Source organism: Anser anser (assembly GCF_964211835.1).
Source record: "Anser anser genome assembly, chromosome: 2".
NCBI classification, from domain to species: Eukaryota; Metazoa; Chordata; class Aves; order Anseriformes; family Anatidae; genus Anser; species Anser anser.
Window position 1 is genome coordinate 108719089 of NC_139721.1, and position 14614 is coordinate 108733702.

The following is a 14614-nucleotide window of genomic DNA, read 5'->3' on the forward strand; positions in this document are numbered from 1 at the left end:
TTGTATATAATATTTGTATATTAAGCAGCAGTATGGAAAATATCAATTTAGGTTACGGATATGGATAAAACAATTATGTGTCAGTTGGGAAGATCTTGCTGCTGAGTGCACATAAGTGCCTACATGCACCTGTGCTCAAGGAAGCTGTTACATGTCACAAGCAGATTACAGTAGGGTTCAGGCAGTACAACAAGATCAAAGGATGGATACCAAGGAAAAAGCTTTTTTCCACCATTTCTTCCATGCCATGTCCATCTATCACTTTATAAATGCATCAGTACTATATTCTCCAGTACTTTATTTTCATATTAGGAATTTCTTTCTTCCCTTAGGGAGACTCTTTGTCTTCCTTTCAAGGGTAAATAAAAAATGCTCTTCACCATAATATATGTAAAAAAAGGAACAGAAAACAACATGTCCCTGTATACAGCTTGAATAGTTGATAGATGATTACATCAATTCTCTGCTTAGATCTTAGAGCCAAAAAAAAAAAAAAAGAAAAGCCATGTTTAGCATGGATCAGAGGTTGAGGCTAAGGGAAAGTTCAATAGTTTAATATAAGAAAATTTAAAGTGAATGGAAATTGACAGTTTTCCTAATAGAGACATCTACTAGTATGGGTAATAGTCTCCTACAGTCCATATATATGTGAAGAACACAGGGCAAAAGAGAGCTGCTGTTCCAGCCTCTTCTTCTCTCCTTTGCACCCTGTGGTCCACACCTTGGGGCCCTCTGTTGTGCTACAGTTAAGGTGCATGGCTCACAGGGTCAGGAAAACAGGTCACGTCTGTATGCACTGATTATCCCTTTGTTCCTCTCTGTTGATACAAAAACCTAGAAAACTCTTGAAGTTGCAACTTGGAGCACTACCAAACAAAGAGATGATTGTGGCTGAGAGTGTCTATACTTATCTGCCTCCAGCCTGCTGCGTAGGTGTGGGCACCATGTGTCTTTTCCCCGGAGGGCCGATTCCTTGTCCCCAGATCATGAGCTGGAGACTTGTCTAGCTGCTGCATAAGTTACCGTTACTGGTTGAATGCCAGTGCGTAGTACGGGGGATCCTGGGGAGTTTCTTCCATGAATTAAACACAAATTCCATTCGTTCCTTCTTATCAGAGAATTTAAGGGTTAACTTGTTATGTGCCTTAATTTGTAAAAGTCCAGTCTAAGGCAGTTGGAAGAGACCTAACAAACTCAAGTCCCATCACCTCAAATTTGGGCTGTTCACGGTAAACTTCAGATCGTGTCATCAGTTCCTTTGGAAAAGCGGATTATTCTAACCTGGTGGAACAGCTTCCCTATTTTTATCTTATGATCATAACTAAAATACAAGAGGAACCCCACCAAAATTATCCAAGTAAAGGAGAAGAGTAACTGACCTAAAATATTAACTTAATTGTGGGAAAATCATCAGCTACCAATGGCTGCATGTACTTAAGACTGCTTCTGTCTCTGAACAGCATCCAAGCATTTAGATATGATCTTAAAAAAAATATTGAAATGACTTCTGAAATTGTCATTGTGATTTGATGTTTTTTGAGACTTAACAGATTTTTGTAACATACCTTTTGGAAGGCCTTTTTCCTTAGAGCTCTGGACGTTATAGGAAAATTTACTGCAATTCTTGTGTGCCAGTAGTAAAAAGGGTTAAACTATGAAAAAAATCTACTGTAAAAAGCTGTTTTTGTCTTAAAATGGCTAATGGTATGGAATTCTAATACGCATGGGGATTTGAGAAAACCAGACATTGAACATATTACCAAGTATCTTTGGAGCAGGACACAAGGCAAATGCAGGTGTTCCTTTTGCAAATTTCAAGCGACTTCCTGGACTGTTGCAATAAGGCAGAGCTGAGTACTGCTAGTGTCAAGCATTTGCGAGTTAGGTCCTGAAATGTCATGAGTCTGGTTTGGAGGACAAAGAAAAAAAAAAGTTGCAGTAATTTCTGGCTTAATTTTATTTGTCTTTTGATGTATTTGTGCCCTCCCCACCTTTTTTTTTAATCTTCAGGTTTTCCACTTTCTAGTTTTTCCACCACAGCAAAGCTCTAACGTATGTTTTTTTCAGTAAAAGCTGAGATGACTATAGAACTAAATGACTTGAGAAAAAAGGTCTTCAAGACAAACACTGAATACTGTGAGATTCATAATGAAGCTTTAGGTTTTGGCAGCATAAAAGGAGGGGGTATTTGCAAAGGCTCCCCAGAGAGCAGCGAATAAAGGGAGAGGGAGCTCCGGAGGGCCACCCGAATAGTTCAGCCAGGCTTCTCCTCTGGATCACCTTCTTCTCTACTGGAGCTGCTTCTCCGCCGACTGTAGAGAAAGCCGTGATCTCACTAGGCTGAAGGTAGCTTTTGTGAATAGCTCTTCAAGTGCCACACGAAGAGAGGCTTTTAATGTAAGGAGCTGCACTTCTAATCCCACGTGACTGTGCTGATTTCCAAAGACACGGGGGCTGTAATTCTGCCCTGAATTACATGCAGCGGTCCAGCCTACCGGAGAGGTAGCGTTTGCGTGTGCACGTATCTGTACTGAGCAGTTGCTGCTGGATACCTGCCTGAGTTTGGGAAAGGGGTGATAAACAGGTTTGTGACAGACCGTTTGATATGCTGTGACGCTAATAGCCTGAGAAAGCACTCGGTAGGTAGAGAACCGCTGTGCAGGATTAGTCAGTCACCAATATGCTCACAGCGCCGCGCTAGTAGTGGGCTGTGAATTTGAGCCAGACAGTTGGTGCGCTCTCCTGTAGGCATCCAGACAAGCCTGCTCGGAGATGACATTTGCTTCTCTACAGATATGTCACGGATCATTTTTCACAGCCCTGTTGAAGTGGCTTATTTATTATCATCTGTTCTGGTGTTATATCCTGGACATGGGAGAACTGTTTACTGTGCCGCGGTGCCAGGAATTCCTCGTTACTGTGCAATCCAACTCCGGGAGAGCGCTCAGGGTAAGGCTGGATGCTTTCCTCAAGGCTGATGCCGCTAAGGCCGGGCACTCCAGTTTGAGCTGACGAGGCATTACAGCAGAAGTTAGTGGTTTGGTACGTAAGTGACCTCTAAGTGAGGAGGTACCAGATTTGTCACACTTCCACGAGCCCCGGCTGTAGAAATCAAATCCAAAATTGTAGTCAGCAGAACAGCTTGACCTTGGATTTAGGCAGCCCTGTCATTAGCCCGTGCAGGATCTGTTGAAGTCGCATTATCAAGAGCACTGGTTCTCAGCTGTGCTCCCCAGGTCCTGCAAAGCCATGCTGCCTTAAAAGGTTAATGTTTTAAGGCATTGGGATAGCCCACAGTGCATTCAAAAAGCTGACAGTGATCCATGAACAGAGTGCTGGGGAATTACTGCCATTGCTGCCCTAGAGCAAGAAGTTTTCAGTGTTGCTGTTAACAGGAAAATGAGCTAATCTGTTTCAGGAATGGCAGCAGAACCTGGCTGCTGCGTTTTCCAGGCTTACTGAATCATTCTTACGATTTTCTTTCCTTGCCCTGTATCAAAATAACTCTGACGGTGCTTGAATGTTTTAAAACCACGTTTTTAGGAGAGCCGCTCACCTTTCTCTGGGTCTGCTCTTCTGATTGGATTTGTGTTGCTATGCTAGAATAATACTTCCCCAAATCTGTATCAGTATGATCAATTAAATTAGTGGCTAAAATCTGTCATCCAAGATGACTCTCTGTTGTTATTAGGAAGGAATCAGATTGATTTTCGTTGGAACCAGGCTAGTGCAAAATGTCAATTACCATGGGAAAAAGTGTCCTGCTGTATGTGCTGCAGGAAATAAAGCTGAGTCCATGGGGGAACACTTGTGATCAGTGTATATAGGTTTTAAAGTGATCCCGCATAAGAACACCTTTGTTTCTAATTGTTTTTGTTGTCTGTACAGGGGTAGAACTGGGCAGTGTCGTGGCCCTGTTGTGCCTTGCACAACCACATGCCTGCAATTGGAAGAATTTGAATGAAACAGCAGATAAAAGCAGTCCTTTCTTTAGCCTGCAGCTAGGAGGCAGGACTGATGGATTACACGTGTTTACATGGAGGGGAACCGATGCCTGTTCTCCTTGGGCCAACAATTACAGCCATTTCACCCTTCTGCTCCCCCCACTGGGCCCAGTAGAGCCCAGTATAGCAACTGGGACACCACAGGCTGGGACCCTTCAGGGAGAAGGGCTCACTGCCTCCTGTGACTGGCTTCCAGCTGGTGACACGAAAGCCCATCACTCCACCTGATGAAGGACAGACGGACAGAAGGGCAGACAGGGGAGGCCCATAATGCTTTTTTTTTTTTTTTTTTTAACCTGAGGTTGCGTTTTGTTCTTGCAGTGGCAATAACAGGAGGCTTTCTGTCAGAGTAATCAATGGCGGGGTAAGAGCAAGAGTTCAGCTAGTTAGCTAGAATAAATGACATGGGGATTGAAGCAATGAAGGGCTATGAAGTGTTAAAAAAATGGGCTGAAGACTATCTAAAAAAGTGTTGTCACTTTCTGAGAAGGTTGCTTTGCCAGCTAGTCTAAGTCCAAACATTAATGTTGTTAGGATTTTTTTTAAGAAACTGTAGCATGAATGGAAAATTTATGGAAGATTTTGAGGCTTCTCTATTTTTAAATAAAATGGAGCCTTGTTACTTCATCAGGGCATGCAAAGTGGCTAGAAAGAAAACTAAAATTAATCTGTTATAATCCAATAGCATACAAAAGTGAGCATAAAACAATGATAGAAAAAATGAACCCAGATTTGCTGCTAAATTATAATAAAATAAATGTAACAAGTAACAAAGCTCGTTTTACTTGTTTTTGTGAAGTTTGCTGGATTAGCAATGTTCTGTGAAAATACTGTACCTCAGGCAACAGAGTGCAGGTTTTTCCAGAATGTGTTTAAATGTTCTTATTTCCCGTGTGCTACTAAAAAGGGAAAATTATAACACACAGTGCTCTGAATTCTAACCTGATGTTTTAATTTGCCAAACACAAGCGTGGAGTTTGTTCAAAGATTTAATCTCTGCTTTCCCTGTCATTCCACAAAAACGTGCAGTTACCTGACAGAGAACCGCAGGAGTTAGGTGACCTTTGTGCCAGCCTGGTTGGACACTCTGCATTAGCCTCCATCGCCACCAAAGCTGGCTGATGAATCAGAGCAATTCTGGGCTTGCAGCTGTATAACCAGGAGCAAAAGTTGGCCTGTTGGTTCTTAACTGAGCTGAAGCGTGTTTATCTGTTAGGCAGGCTTCCTAATGAAAAAAAGAGTCATTATGCATTAGGACAGGCTGTATTAATTATTAATCTCTCCTCCCACATGATGCAACCAGTCTTTTATGAACGCGTGGTCTGTTTCAACCAAATTTTGACACTGGCCTGGGATGTATTAAGTGTCTGTGAAGTTCTCAGAAGGAGGTGGCTGGGAAGGAGTGAGGAACTGCTTAGGTTTGCAGGCTGCAGGACCCAGAACTTGGTGGTTATTAGACATCAGAGCATCTGTGCCAGAACAAAACCCCGAGACAGGTGCTCATGGGATCTGCTGCTTGTGGAGCTATTTCTCTGCAAGGAAGAGAAAAAACACTTATTGGTCCAGACGGATTCTGCTTCTGCTCAGGGTTCTAAATAATTTTGTGTTTTTAAAATAGGTACAGCTTTGTCTGAGAGAGAGAGAAAGCCTAGGATTTTGCATACTCCAGCAGTACAGTTCTTGAAGTATCGGAGCCGATTTAACAGCATGCTATCTGCAACAGGGGATGTCCCCACTCCCTGCCTTCCATCTGTTACTTTCCATTACCTCTGCCTCAGCTGCGCCAGGCTCCTTTTCTGTGATCTCCAGTCCCCATCACCTTTCCAACCTCTTCCATTTAGCTGGGCTTGTTTTCTGCCAGGTTACTGAGTTGAATAAGCACACAGAGATGGAAGGAGACAGCCCCTACTTACCCAATTTTATGGAGGCAGACTGCAGCCCAGCTTGGTAAAAAAACTTGGATGCTCACCCAGGTCTCTCTACTGGTCTGGAGCCACCTGCTGGAAATGAGAAGCAGAAACAAGGTGTTGGGCCTGTACTAGGGCCTGACAGCAGCGGTGTCTCATGGTAGTTTGATGAGCATTTGGCTGAGAAAACCAATGGGAGTGTTTCCTTCTCTACCTGCTTTTCCTCTTACAACATTTGCTAGAGTCTGCCACACTCTGGGAAGTGAGCTAAAACCTGAGTTGGCGGAAAATCCTCAGCTCCTCCCCTGGCCTCTGGAGTGTTACAGGTACTAACGGGTGCTGACAGCCGAAGTGGTTACGCTACCATCGGAAACAGAAGCAATAAAAGACACAGCAAAAGTGCCCTGAGTTGCCACGTGCTCTGTGGCCAAAAAAGCATCTCAACACGGTTATAAGATGCTGAATTTAGTAAAAGTGCTATCTGCTGTGACCCTGCAGTGATTCTCATTTCATCAAGCAAAACCCAAATGTACGCATTTCGTTGTTTGTGTGGCATTTGTGTGCATGGTGGTATCTCTGCAAACCAAAACCCACTCTGATTAAACCTGTTGCTTGCAGATTCAATGGTTTTAGCTAATTTCCTTTGTGCATTAAATTGCAATACCTTTCTCTTGTATTCAGGGAGCAATATACTGCTTGTGGCTAATTTTAACGTCTCTGTTCCTGTGCACAGGAAGCTAAAAGATTCTGCTTTCTTGGCAGAAAACAGTGGTGAGTTCAGATCCTATTAAATTTGAGTCAGTATGGTGATTTCTTTTGCAAGAGGAGAAACACTTAGAGGAGACGATCACACAAAGTCCACACAAAAAAGATTATCTGTTAAGAAAATCCTGACTAGCTGATGTACCATGGTCTCATTTTCAAAAGCTACTTAACCTCCTGGGTGTCCAGCAAACCTCAGACACCTTCAAGTGAGGTCTTGTGGTGTGGAGCTCCCAGTAGCTTTGGGATGAGTCTAGAGCTGCCATTCAGCCCTTCAGCTCCATACGTAGGGATACCAAAGCCGTGGTCCTTGGGCCAGATCTGCAGTCTGTACCCTCCTGCTGTCTTTCTCGAGGGTCCCACAGGTCTGTCAGGGCCTGATGGTGATCCATGTTGGTCCTGGCGACCCAGCTACAGGCTTTTCCTGTGGCACCTGCATTTCTGACCACTTCCCCCCTGTTCTGCCATCTTCCCAAGAGGCTGCCCACCATGTAGCTCACTGACACAAAAAGCTGCAATATCAAGTGCTGCAAGCACGTGCTAAGTGAGCACCTGGATTCTCTAAGGCAGGTTCTTGGATGAGGTACACTGACAGCCCCAAGACCAGCCACCACAGCTGAAGCTCATGCACTTTGATTTTTTATGTTTTTCTGACATTAGTTTTACACAAGGTTGTTCTCATAGCCCTGCCTCGAAGTTTGTGTTTACTTCACAGGGCAGGGAAGCGTATCACAAGCTCATACTGACAAAAATGGGGGCGGTGTGTGTGTGTACAAATTCTCGTGTCATTTCTGCTTGCTCTGCTGCTATTTTATTTTACTTACTCTTCCCGGTTTCTATTTTCATCATATTCCCTGTCTTCTTACTCTTTGCTTTTCTACTTGGTCCACCTTTCCTAAATATCCATATTAATCCAATCAACAAGTAAAATATTAAATGAGGAATCCTGCAGTTTGAATACAAAACTCTGATTCATACAGGAAGTGGTTTTTTCTTTGTTTTAATGAAAACAGGCTCAGCAGCTCACAGACAAAAAAAATGCACATGGAAAATGTTTGTAATCTATTTGTGCTTCAGCTTTGAGGAAAATGTTTATGTTGTGCCTTGGTTAATACAAATTAAATTATTGTTAAATTCCCAAATGATTTTTTTGTTGTTTGACAGTGGGATAGGCCCATGCCTTTTTTTTATTTGTAGGAACAAGCAGAAAACAGAAAATGGTCTTACTGAAATGATTTGTTCTTTTGGTTTACAACCATGAAAGGGAATGGCATCTGCTGGGCTGTATGTGTCCCTGGCTGTGGGCAGCACACATTTCTATGGTTAGGATGTAAGATTATTCCTAGAAAAAAATACCGAGTTGTCCTCCAGCCTGACTTAAGTCAGGCTTTTATGTCATACATGTATGAAAGTGGCTAATGTGTGCCTACAATAAGCTTCACTCTTCCAAAAACTGATAATCATAAGCACACTTCGTTACATTTCCACAGAACCTCCAGCTCTCTTTTCCTTAAAGCTTCTGAAATTTGCATCAAATTTATGAATGAACCAAATACGAATGATATGCAAGTTAGAGGACGGTCTACCTATGCTACTTCCAAAGCTATTAGTGTTGCTTAAAAGAGTAGCAGTTTTCAGATGTAAAATATTGACAGAGGTTAGAACATAAATGCACTGTTTTTTCCCCTCTTTGCTTTGTGGATCTCAGATTCAATTATGCTTTCTTTGAGGCTGTGTAAAGTTGCATTTAAAATTCAAAAGTTCAAGTACAATTTATTAGGGACAACTAGTTTCTGTTCAGGAAACATGGATACCTTTTCAAGGCGCTATTTTTATCTTCTTTGTAACTACTAGATTCACTGTGGCTTTGGAAGGAAAATGTTAAGAGCAGTTTCAATATAAAAAATGGAGGAATTGCCATTTTTCAAGAAGAGAATAATCTAGGCTCCTTACTTTTTCCTACCTCTGCCATCCGTCCGCAATGGGCTAGAAGGAATTATTGGTGATACGGAGAATTGAAATGCCTTTTTCATTTACAGGGCATATAGAGACCAAGCTGAGGGTCGAGGTGTCTTTTAGATAAATAAAGCAATGAAGAAAACAAAGAACTACTGCTCTGTATAAAATCATAAATACTTAACCAAAGGTGAAAGCAAGCCATACCACAATACTTATTTTTTGCTGGAGATCCTTCCACTCCTGCAAGTCATACTGGGTAAATAGGGAGGCTTTGTAGCATGACCCACAGGGTCTTTGGGACCAGTGTGGAATATTAGTTCCAAAGTCATGAAAGAATATTTCTCTTTAGAGCAATTTCTAGGACTTCTCTGTTCTTCATTTTGTAGCAATGTTTGTCAATCAAAAACTCAAAAATAACAAGTCTCTTTTCCTCTGCTAAAATCCTGAGATTTTTTTTGCATGCTATAGACTTTTTTTTTTTTTTTTCCCCTCATTACTTCTGGCTCTCTCTCTTTCTCTTCAGTTGCACAACTAATCAAAATTTCCTTTTCAGTAAGGTCACTGAAATTTTCCAGTTAATGTGGTACCTTACGATCTTAAGAAAAATTAGTTATGCAAAAAAAGGTTTCACAGGAAACCAGCTCCTTAAACTTTGGGGTTTATTGTCATCAGAAAAATATCTAAAATTCAATTAGTGTTTGGGAAATACATCCTATAGTAATAGGGATTTTTTTTTAATTTTATTATGAAAAAAGATAATTCTGAGAAGGCAGGATTTTATGGGGTAATAACTTGAGAAATTAACTTAATCTTCATTGCAATGAGAAGTTTAAAATCATCAAGTACAGGATGAGCATACAGATTAAGCAACACCAGGGAAGATATGAAAGGCTTACAGTTTTAGCTCTATATTTGCTACTGTACATATGGAACTAAGAGACTGCAAATCACATGGGTTAATGAATCCAGTCCTTGCTTCTGACCTGCAATTCTCAAAAAAATGTGCTTTTGTCTTAGAGAAGCCTCTGTGGGATGTACTAGAATATATTACTTTGCTTGCAAAGTTGGAGCCATGTGTTATATTCAGGATTTTCTTTCAATTTTTTTTTTCTATTCTAGTTTTCTGGAAATTTCAAATTTGCCTTTACATGTTTATTTAAAAATGTATTGAAAATAGCCTTTTACCAGAATGTCATCTCTTTTTAGCATTTTAAGGAAACTTCAATGTTCTTGTTGGGTGTGATTATTTTTCTTCTTTTTCTGGACTCAGGTAGTGTTTTATAAAATGAGAGAGAGGTTGTTTTCATTTCTTTTGTCTTCCTCTCTCTCTTCTTTCTGTCTATACCCTCCCTTGAAATTCAGCTAGCAGAACCAAGATTTTTGTCTCTATAATCATACATTGTCAACAATGACAAGAGGTGTAATTACCTTCATAATCAGATTATATCATGAATCGCAATCTCTCAAATGTTTAATTTCATTGGCTGTGAGTCCAGACAGCTACCCACCACTGCCAAGTACATAAATGTTTGCCAGTCTGTTATTTGTTTCCATAAACTCAAGTAAAACTACCTTGTAAGAAGTATTAGTCTCCTGTTCAGGTTTTAAATAACCATTTTTCTATAGCAAAGATTCAGTCGCTCTGAAGTCATCACATGTACGTGTATCAGCCTTGGATTTCAACAGGGAAGAAGTTTTATTTTTTAAACATGGTTTGGGTTAAATTCTTGCTATAAGCAAAGTTAAAAGTACTGCCACTTAGAGGACAAGGGAGCATGAGAGAACGCAGCTTGCTGGATTCGTCTGGACCAGACTGAGAGGATTGGATAAAGCCTAATGAATTAAACAGGCTTTTGAAAAATCACTGGTATTTTAAATAGCAACTTTGGACTTGTTCAATTGCTCCAGAGGCTTAAAATGGTGTGGTAGGTCACTGTCAGAGACTTCAGCTTAAGAATAAGGGTCAAACCTTGGTGCTGTGGAAATGAACAACAAAAGTCCCTTAGATCCCAGAAAGGGGTCGTGATTTAACCCAGAGTCCAGCTTTTTCCCCGTGCCAAAGCAGACGCTGAAACACAAAACAATTGCCGGAGAGAGCAAAGGAGAAGAGAGAATTTTCCATTCTCAAACAGGCATTAATCAAACAAGCCATTTTATAAAGGAAGACATAATAAAGAAGGCTTACTCACAGTTAAGAGAATTTTTATGTCCCGGGGTTTGTCCAGCTTTGCCAAGCTAAGTCGAAAACAAGGCGGGAGGGGGAAGAAGGCCATAGAAAGAAGTATCTTGGCTACTCTGAGACTGTGCAGAGAATGAAGCACCTCAAGTTCTTGAGCTATTTTTAAAGCATACGTCCAAAGAAGAACATCAGAAAAAGGCCCAGAACTGTAGTGAAACTATAAGTGGACCTAGATCAACGGGAAGTTAGCTGTGATTCTGACAAGCTTTAATTTGCCAAAATTGTGCTTGTACTGCAGTAGTTTCCCTATATCCCCACAGTGCAGATGTTTTCAGGAGTAGGAGGGTTGCTCCTCCCATTCCAGTTTCCTAGAAATGGATGAAAGCTTAAAGATTTCTACATGCAGCATTATTTTTTCCCACCAGCAGACCTATTTCTCAATTGGAATTTTTCATTTCCCTCTCTATGCAAAAGTCTTTTACAGTTCCTTGCCGCTGGGGGCAATCTAATACAGATATTGACTTGGCCAGCACTGCTGGTTCTTTGCAACCACAGTCCTGTGGAGTTCATTATAGTTCAACCATCTAACTTAAAGGAAAGAAATGGTACAGCAAGGCCAGATTTAAAAAAAAAAAATGCATCTACTCTGTTTCACTAGAAAATGAGGAGATGTTTATCTCTGGGTAAGAAGGAAAGATGATAGCAACTTTAAGATTTAAATTGATCCAAGTATATGATGCTAAAGATCCTAAATGGTTTCAAATTGCGGAAGATTATCTTGTAATTTGTATATATTGCTTCTGTAGGCTGCTGAGGAAGCTAATTGCGATACATCCTGTGGTTAAGTTATCATCTTTCTCAATGACTGAAGATCATAATTTTATCTTTAGGTGAGTTTAATGCTCTCCGTCTGTTACGTTCATTTGTATGCTGGAGCAGTGCTGACAAGCCTCCTGTTGTTCCATGTAGCATTTGTGTCAGCCAACCAGGTTAGTGGAAGATTCACCTCTATGAAATTACAACACTGGAAACAAGCTCAGCCTCCAGAGAACAGCTTTTCTTTTTTTTTTAAATGTGGCCAGTGAATAGCATCTGAGGCTGGAAAGAGGCTCTTGGTCTGTGTTCACGTAGATCCTGACTGACCTGACTGCTCGTCTGCAAATAACAAAGTATGTGATATCAAAGCAGGTAGAGATGAGAGATACCAGCGGTAGGGAAAGCTGGTTGTTGTGATGAACAGCATTCCCCTTGCTGCGTGATGACTATGATAAGAGCAGCCTACACAGGGTAACTGCCAGGAAAACGGGAGATCTGATCGCCTCCATTTGCTCTCACCTCAGCAGCAGGAGCACTGGCCCCCAGAGGAACAGCTGCATTCACCAGCTTTGTTCCAGTGTTGTATTTTATTCTTTAGCTAACATAGTAGATATTGGCCAGGTCAGAGACACTGCCAGGGAAACTTTTGTTTCCTTAAGCAGAAGGGTAAATGAAACACTGGAAGGGTTTCTTAATTCTCAAATGTTTTTTTATACAGGCAGGGGCGCTGTGAGAGACCATGCTAATTCTGTCCCTGTAGCATCCAGCTGGATAGCTGGGGAGTTGTGGTAGAGCTCAATATATTCTTCTGCTGCCACGTTTTCTTCTTTTGAAATGCTCTCATAGCTCTTCTATAGCACAGATTTGGATCTTTTGCATGTGAGACTCTTTTCTTAGCTTGCTAAAGTGAAAAGTGCGTGGGGAATGACAAAAGGAAGATGCATGTAACCACAAAGTAAGGGCAGGAGCAAATTATTTCCAACTATCTTAAAAAGACATGTAGGTTTGAAAAAAAAATCTAGGAGTGTATGGCTGGTTTTTGTAAGTACTCACACTTCAGTGATTTATTTCTGACAAGCCCCAAATGAGACAACAAGGTAATCCTGGCAATTCTGGTCATAGGAAGGATGCCTCTGTAATGGAGCGAAGTCTGAGGAAAAAAAGGTAGGATAAAGAGAAGAAAATAGCTTAGCAGTCTTGTGTGCAGAATTAGTTTAGGGTAGATGTGAAATCATCCCTCCTGGATCTGAGTACAGCCTCCAAAAATGTTTAGGACTATTTGGTTTGGATTTAGGCCTTACTTTGGGAGACAACCTGGAGTTTCATCCAATGTGAAGTTTGCCATTATTCATGCTAATTAAAGGATAGAAGTCAGGGCTTGTTTTTTCTATTCAGCAACAGAAGATGAAGTGAAGGAAACCCTTCTCAATGTTCTCTTTAAAGTCAATAATTAGATCTGATGTCAACACGCTTGAGTAAGCATTGTATTTAGAGACTAGGGCAGGAATGTTGCTGGGCATCGGGTTGTGGGGATGGGGATGGTTAAGAGGCGGTTTCCAGCAGAGGTGGCCAAACATGTGGGCTGCTGGAGGATGAGGTGTGGGCTGGAGATAGATGTGGGATAAGGAGATGGGAGATGGCCGAGAGGTGCTAGCTCTTGGTACGGTTACTGGCATTGCTTGGCATCACTGTTGGACAATTTGTTGATGGGAATCATGAACCATTTGGGGAGAAAAGACATCATGTAGAAAACTGCCCTTGAGTTTCTGAGCCTCTGAAAAGGTTTGGGTTCTGTATGAATGTTGATATGACTTAGTTGGTTGTAGATGTCAGCAACAATTCCTGCCTTCTGAACACTGAAATTTAAGACTGTTGTATTCTGCTAACTCTCCCTATGTTAAGTAACCTTTACAAATAACTGACATTTACAAACAAATACGTGTGCTAACATCTGTGTGAAAGGCAACTTTCCACACTGACCAAACCGCCATCTGGCTGCAGGTGGGAGGGAGGCATAGGAGACTCTGTCAGCCCTCATGGGTGGGATTCCGCTGACGTATGGGGGTGACCCTGGCAGAGGTATGGCTAAAACTTTGGAAGCCACCTCTGCAATCCAAGTGTCAAGGTTAATCCTGTAAAATGGCACTATCTGTCAAAATAGAAGTGAGCTATTTCTCAGCTGTGTTCTAGCAGAGTTCAGATCCTGGAGTCGATGAGATAGCTGGAGACAGATTTTGAACTGGTTGAGAAGGTTGGCTGAGCTCTTGCATGCCAGCTCTGTTTGGCCTGCCGTGCTGAGAAGTGTTTTCCTACACACACAGCTGTGTGGCTGCCCCCAAGAAGCGAGTGGAAGCACCTGTGTTGGTTAAAGCCAAGGAGCCAAGCGCATGCCCGACACAAGAGAGAAGGAAAAAAAATGGCCGGTAGGTCTCCGAACCAATTCGCGACTAGCACTTGCGAAGGGTTGAGCGAATCCTTGCCGTACAATGTACCGGAGTGGCAGGAACGTGCAGCTTTTCCATTCTAGGGTGAAAACATGTTCGGTGTGACCATCTTGCTTACTCCTCTCAGTGAGGAGCACGTTATTAGCTGCCCTTTTGGCTGTGATCTGCCGTTTAGGTTGTGACATGCCTCGGCGGTGGTTGGAGGGGAAAGAAGCAGCGCGATATGTCTTTGACTTTACACCACATGTTTCAGAACGCTGTAGTTCACTCTCACATTTTACAAAATCAATTTCCATTCTGTCATGGTATTTCACACATTCGCATTCTGAATAAGTTAGAGAATATTCTACAACTTACTAAAATAACTTTAGTTTTAATTTTTCCTATTACATGAAGAAACCTATCCATACTTTATCTGTTACAGATGGAAAAACTACATATGGAGAAGTCAGATCTATTAATTAGTTTATAAGCACAAAGTCCCCTAAAGAGTGCCACAGATCCATGTGTTATTCTTAAGAGCTGTCTGAAGTACTTGCACTG

The 14614-nt window shown here is 41.6% G+C and overlaps 1 long non-coding RNA gene across 2 annotated transcripts; it reads right to left on the bottom strand.

The window, feature by feature from the left end:
* Positions 1–3: 3 nt before the first annotated feature.
* On the bottom strand, positions 4–11483 carry LOC310895449. 2 transcript variants are annotated; one of them, XR_014580695.1, is made up of 4 exons: positions 10822–11483; positions 5918–6004; positions 5038–5536; positions 4–3102 (listed from the first exon to the last, which is right to left on the bottom strand). It is a non-coding gene; the product is annotated as an uncharacterized lncRNA (long non-coding RNA). The 2 variants fall into 2 exon arrangements; XR_014580696.1 differs by having other exon boundaries at positions 4–5536.
* Positions 11484–14614: the final 3131 nt, after the last annotated feature.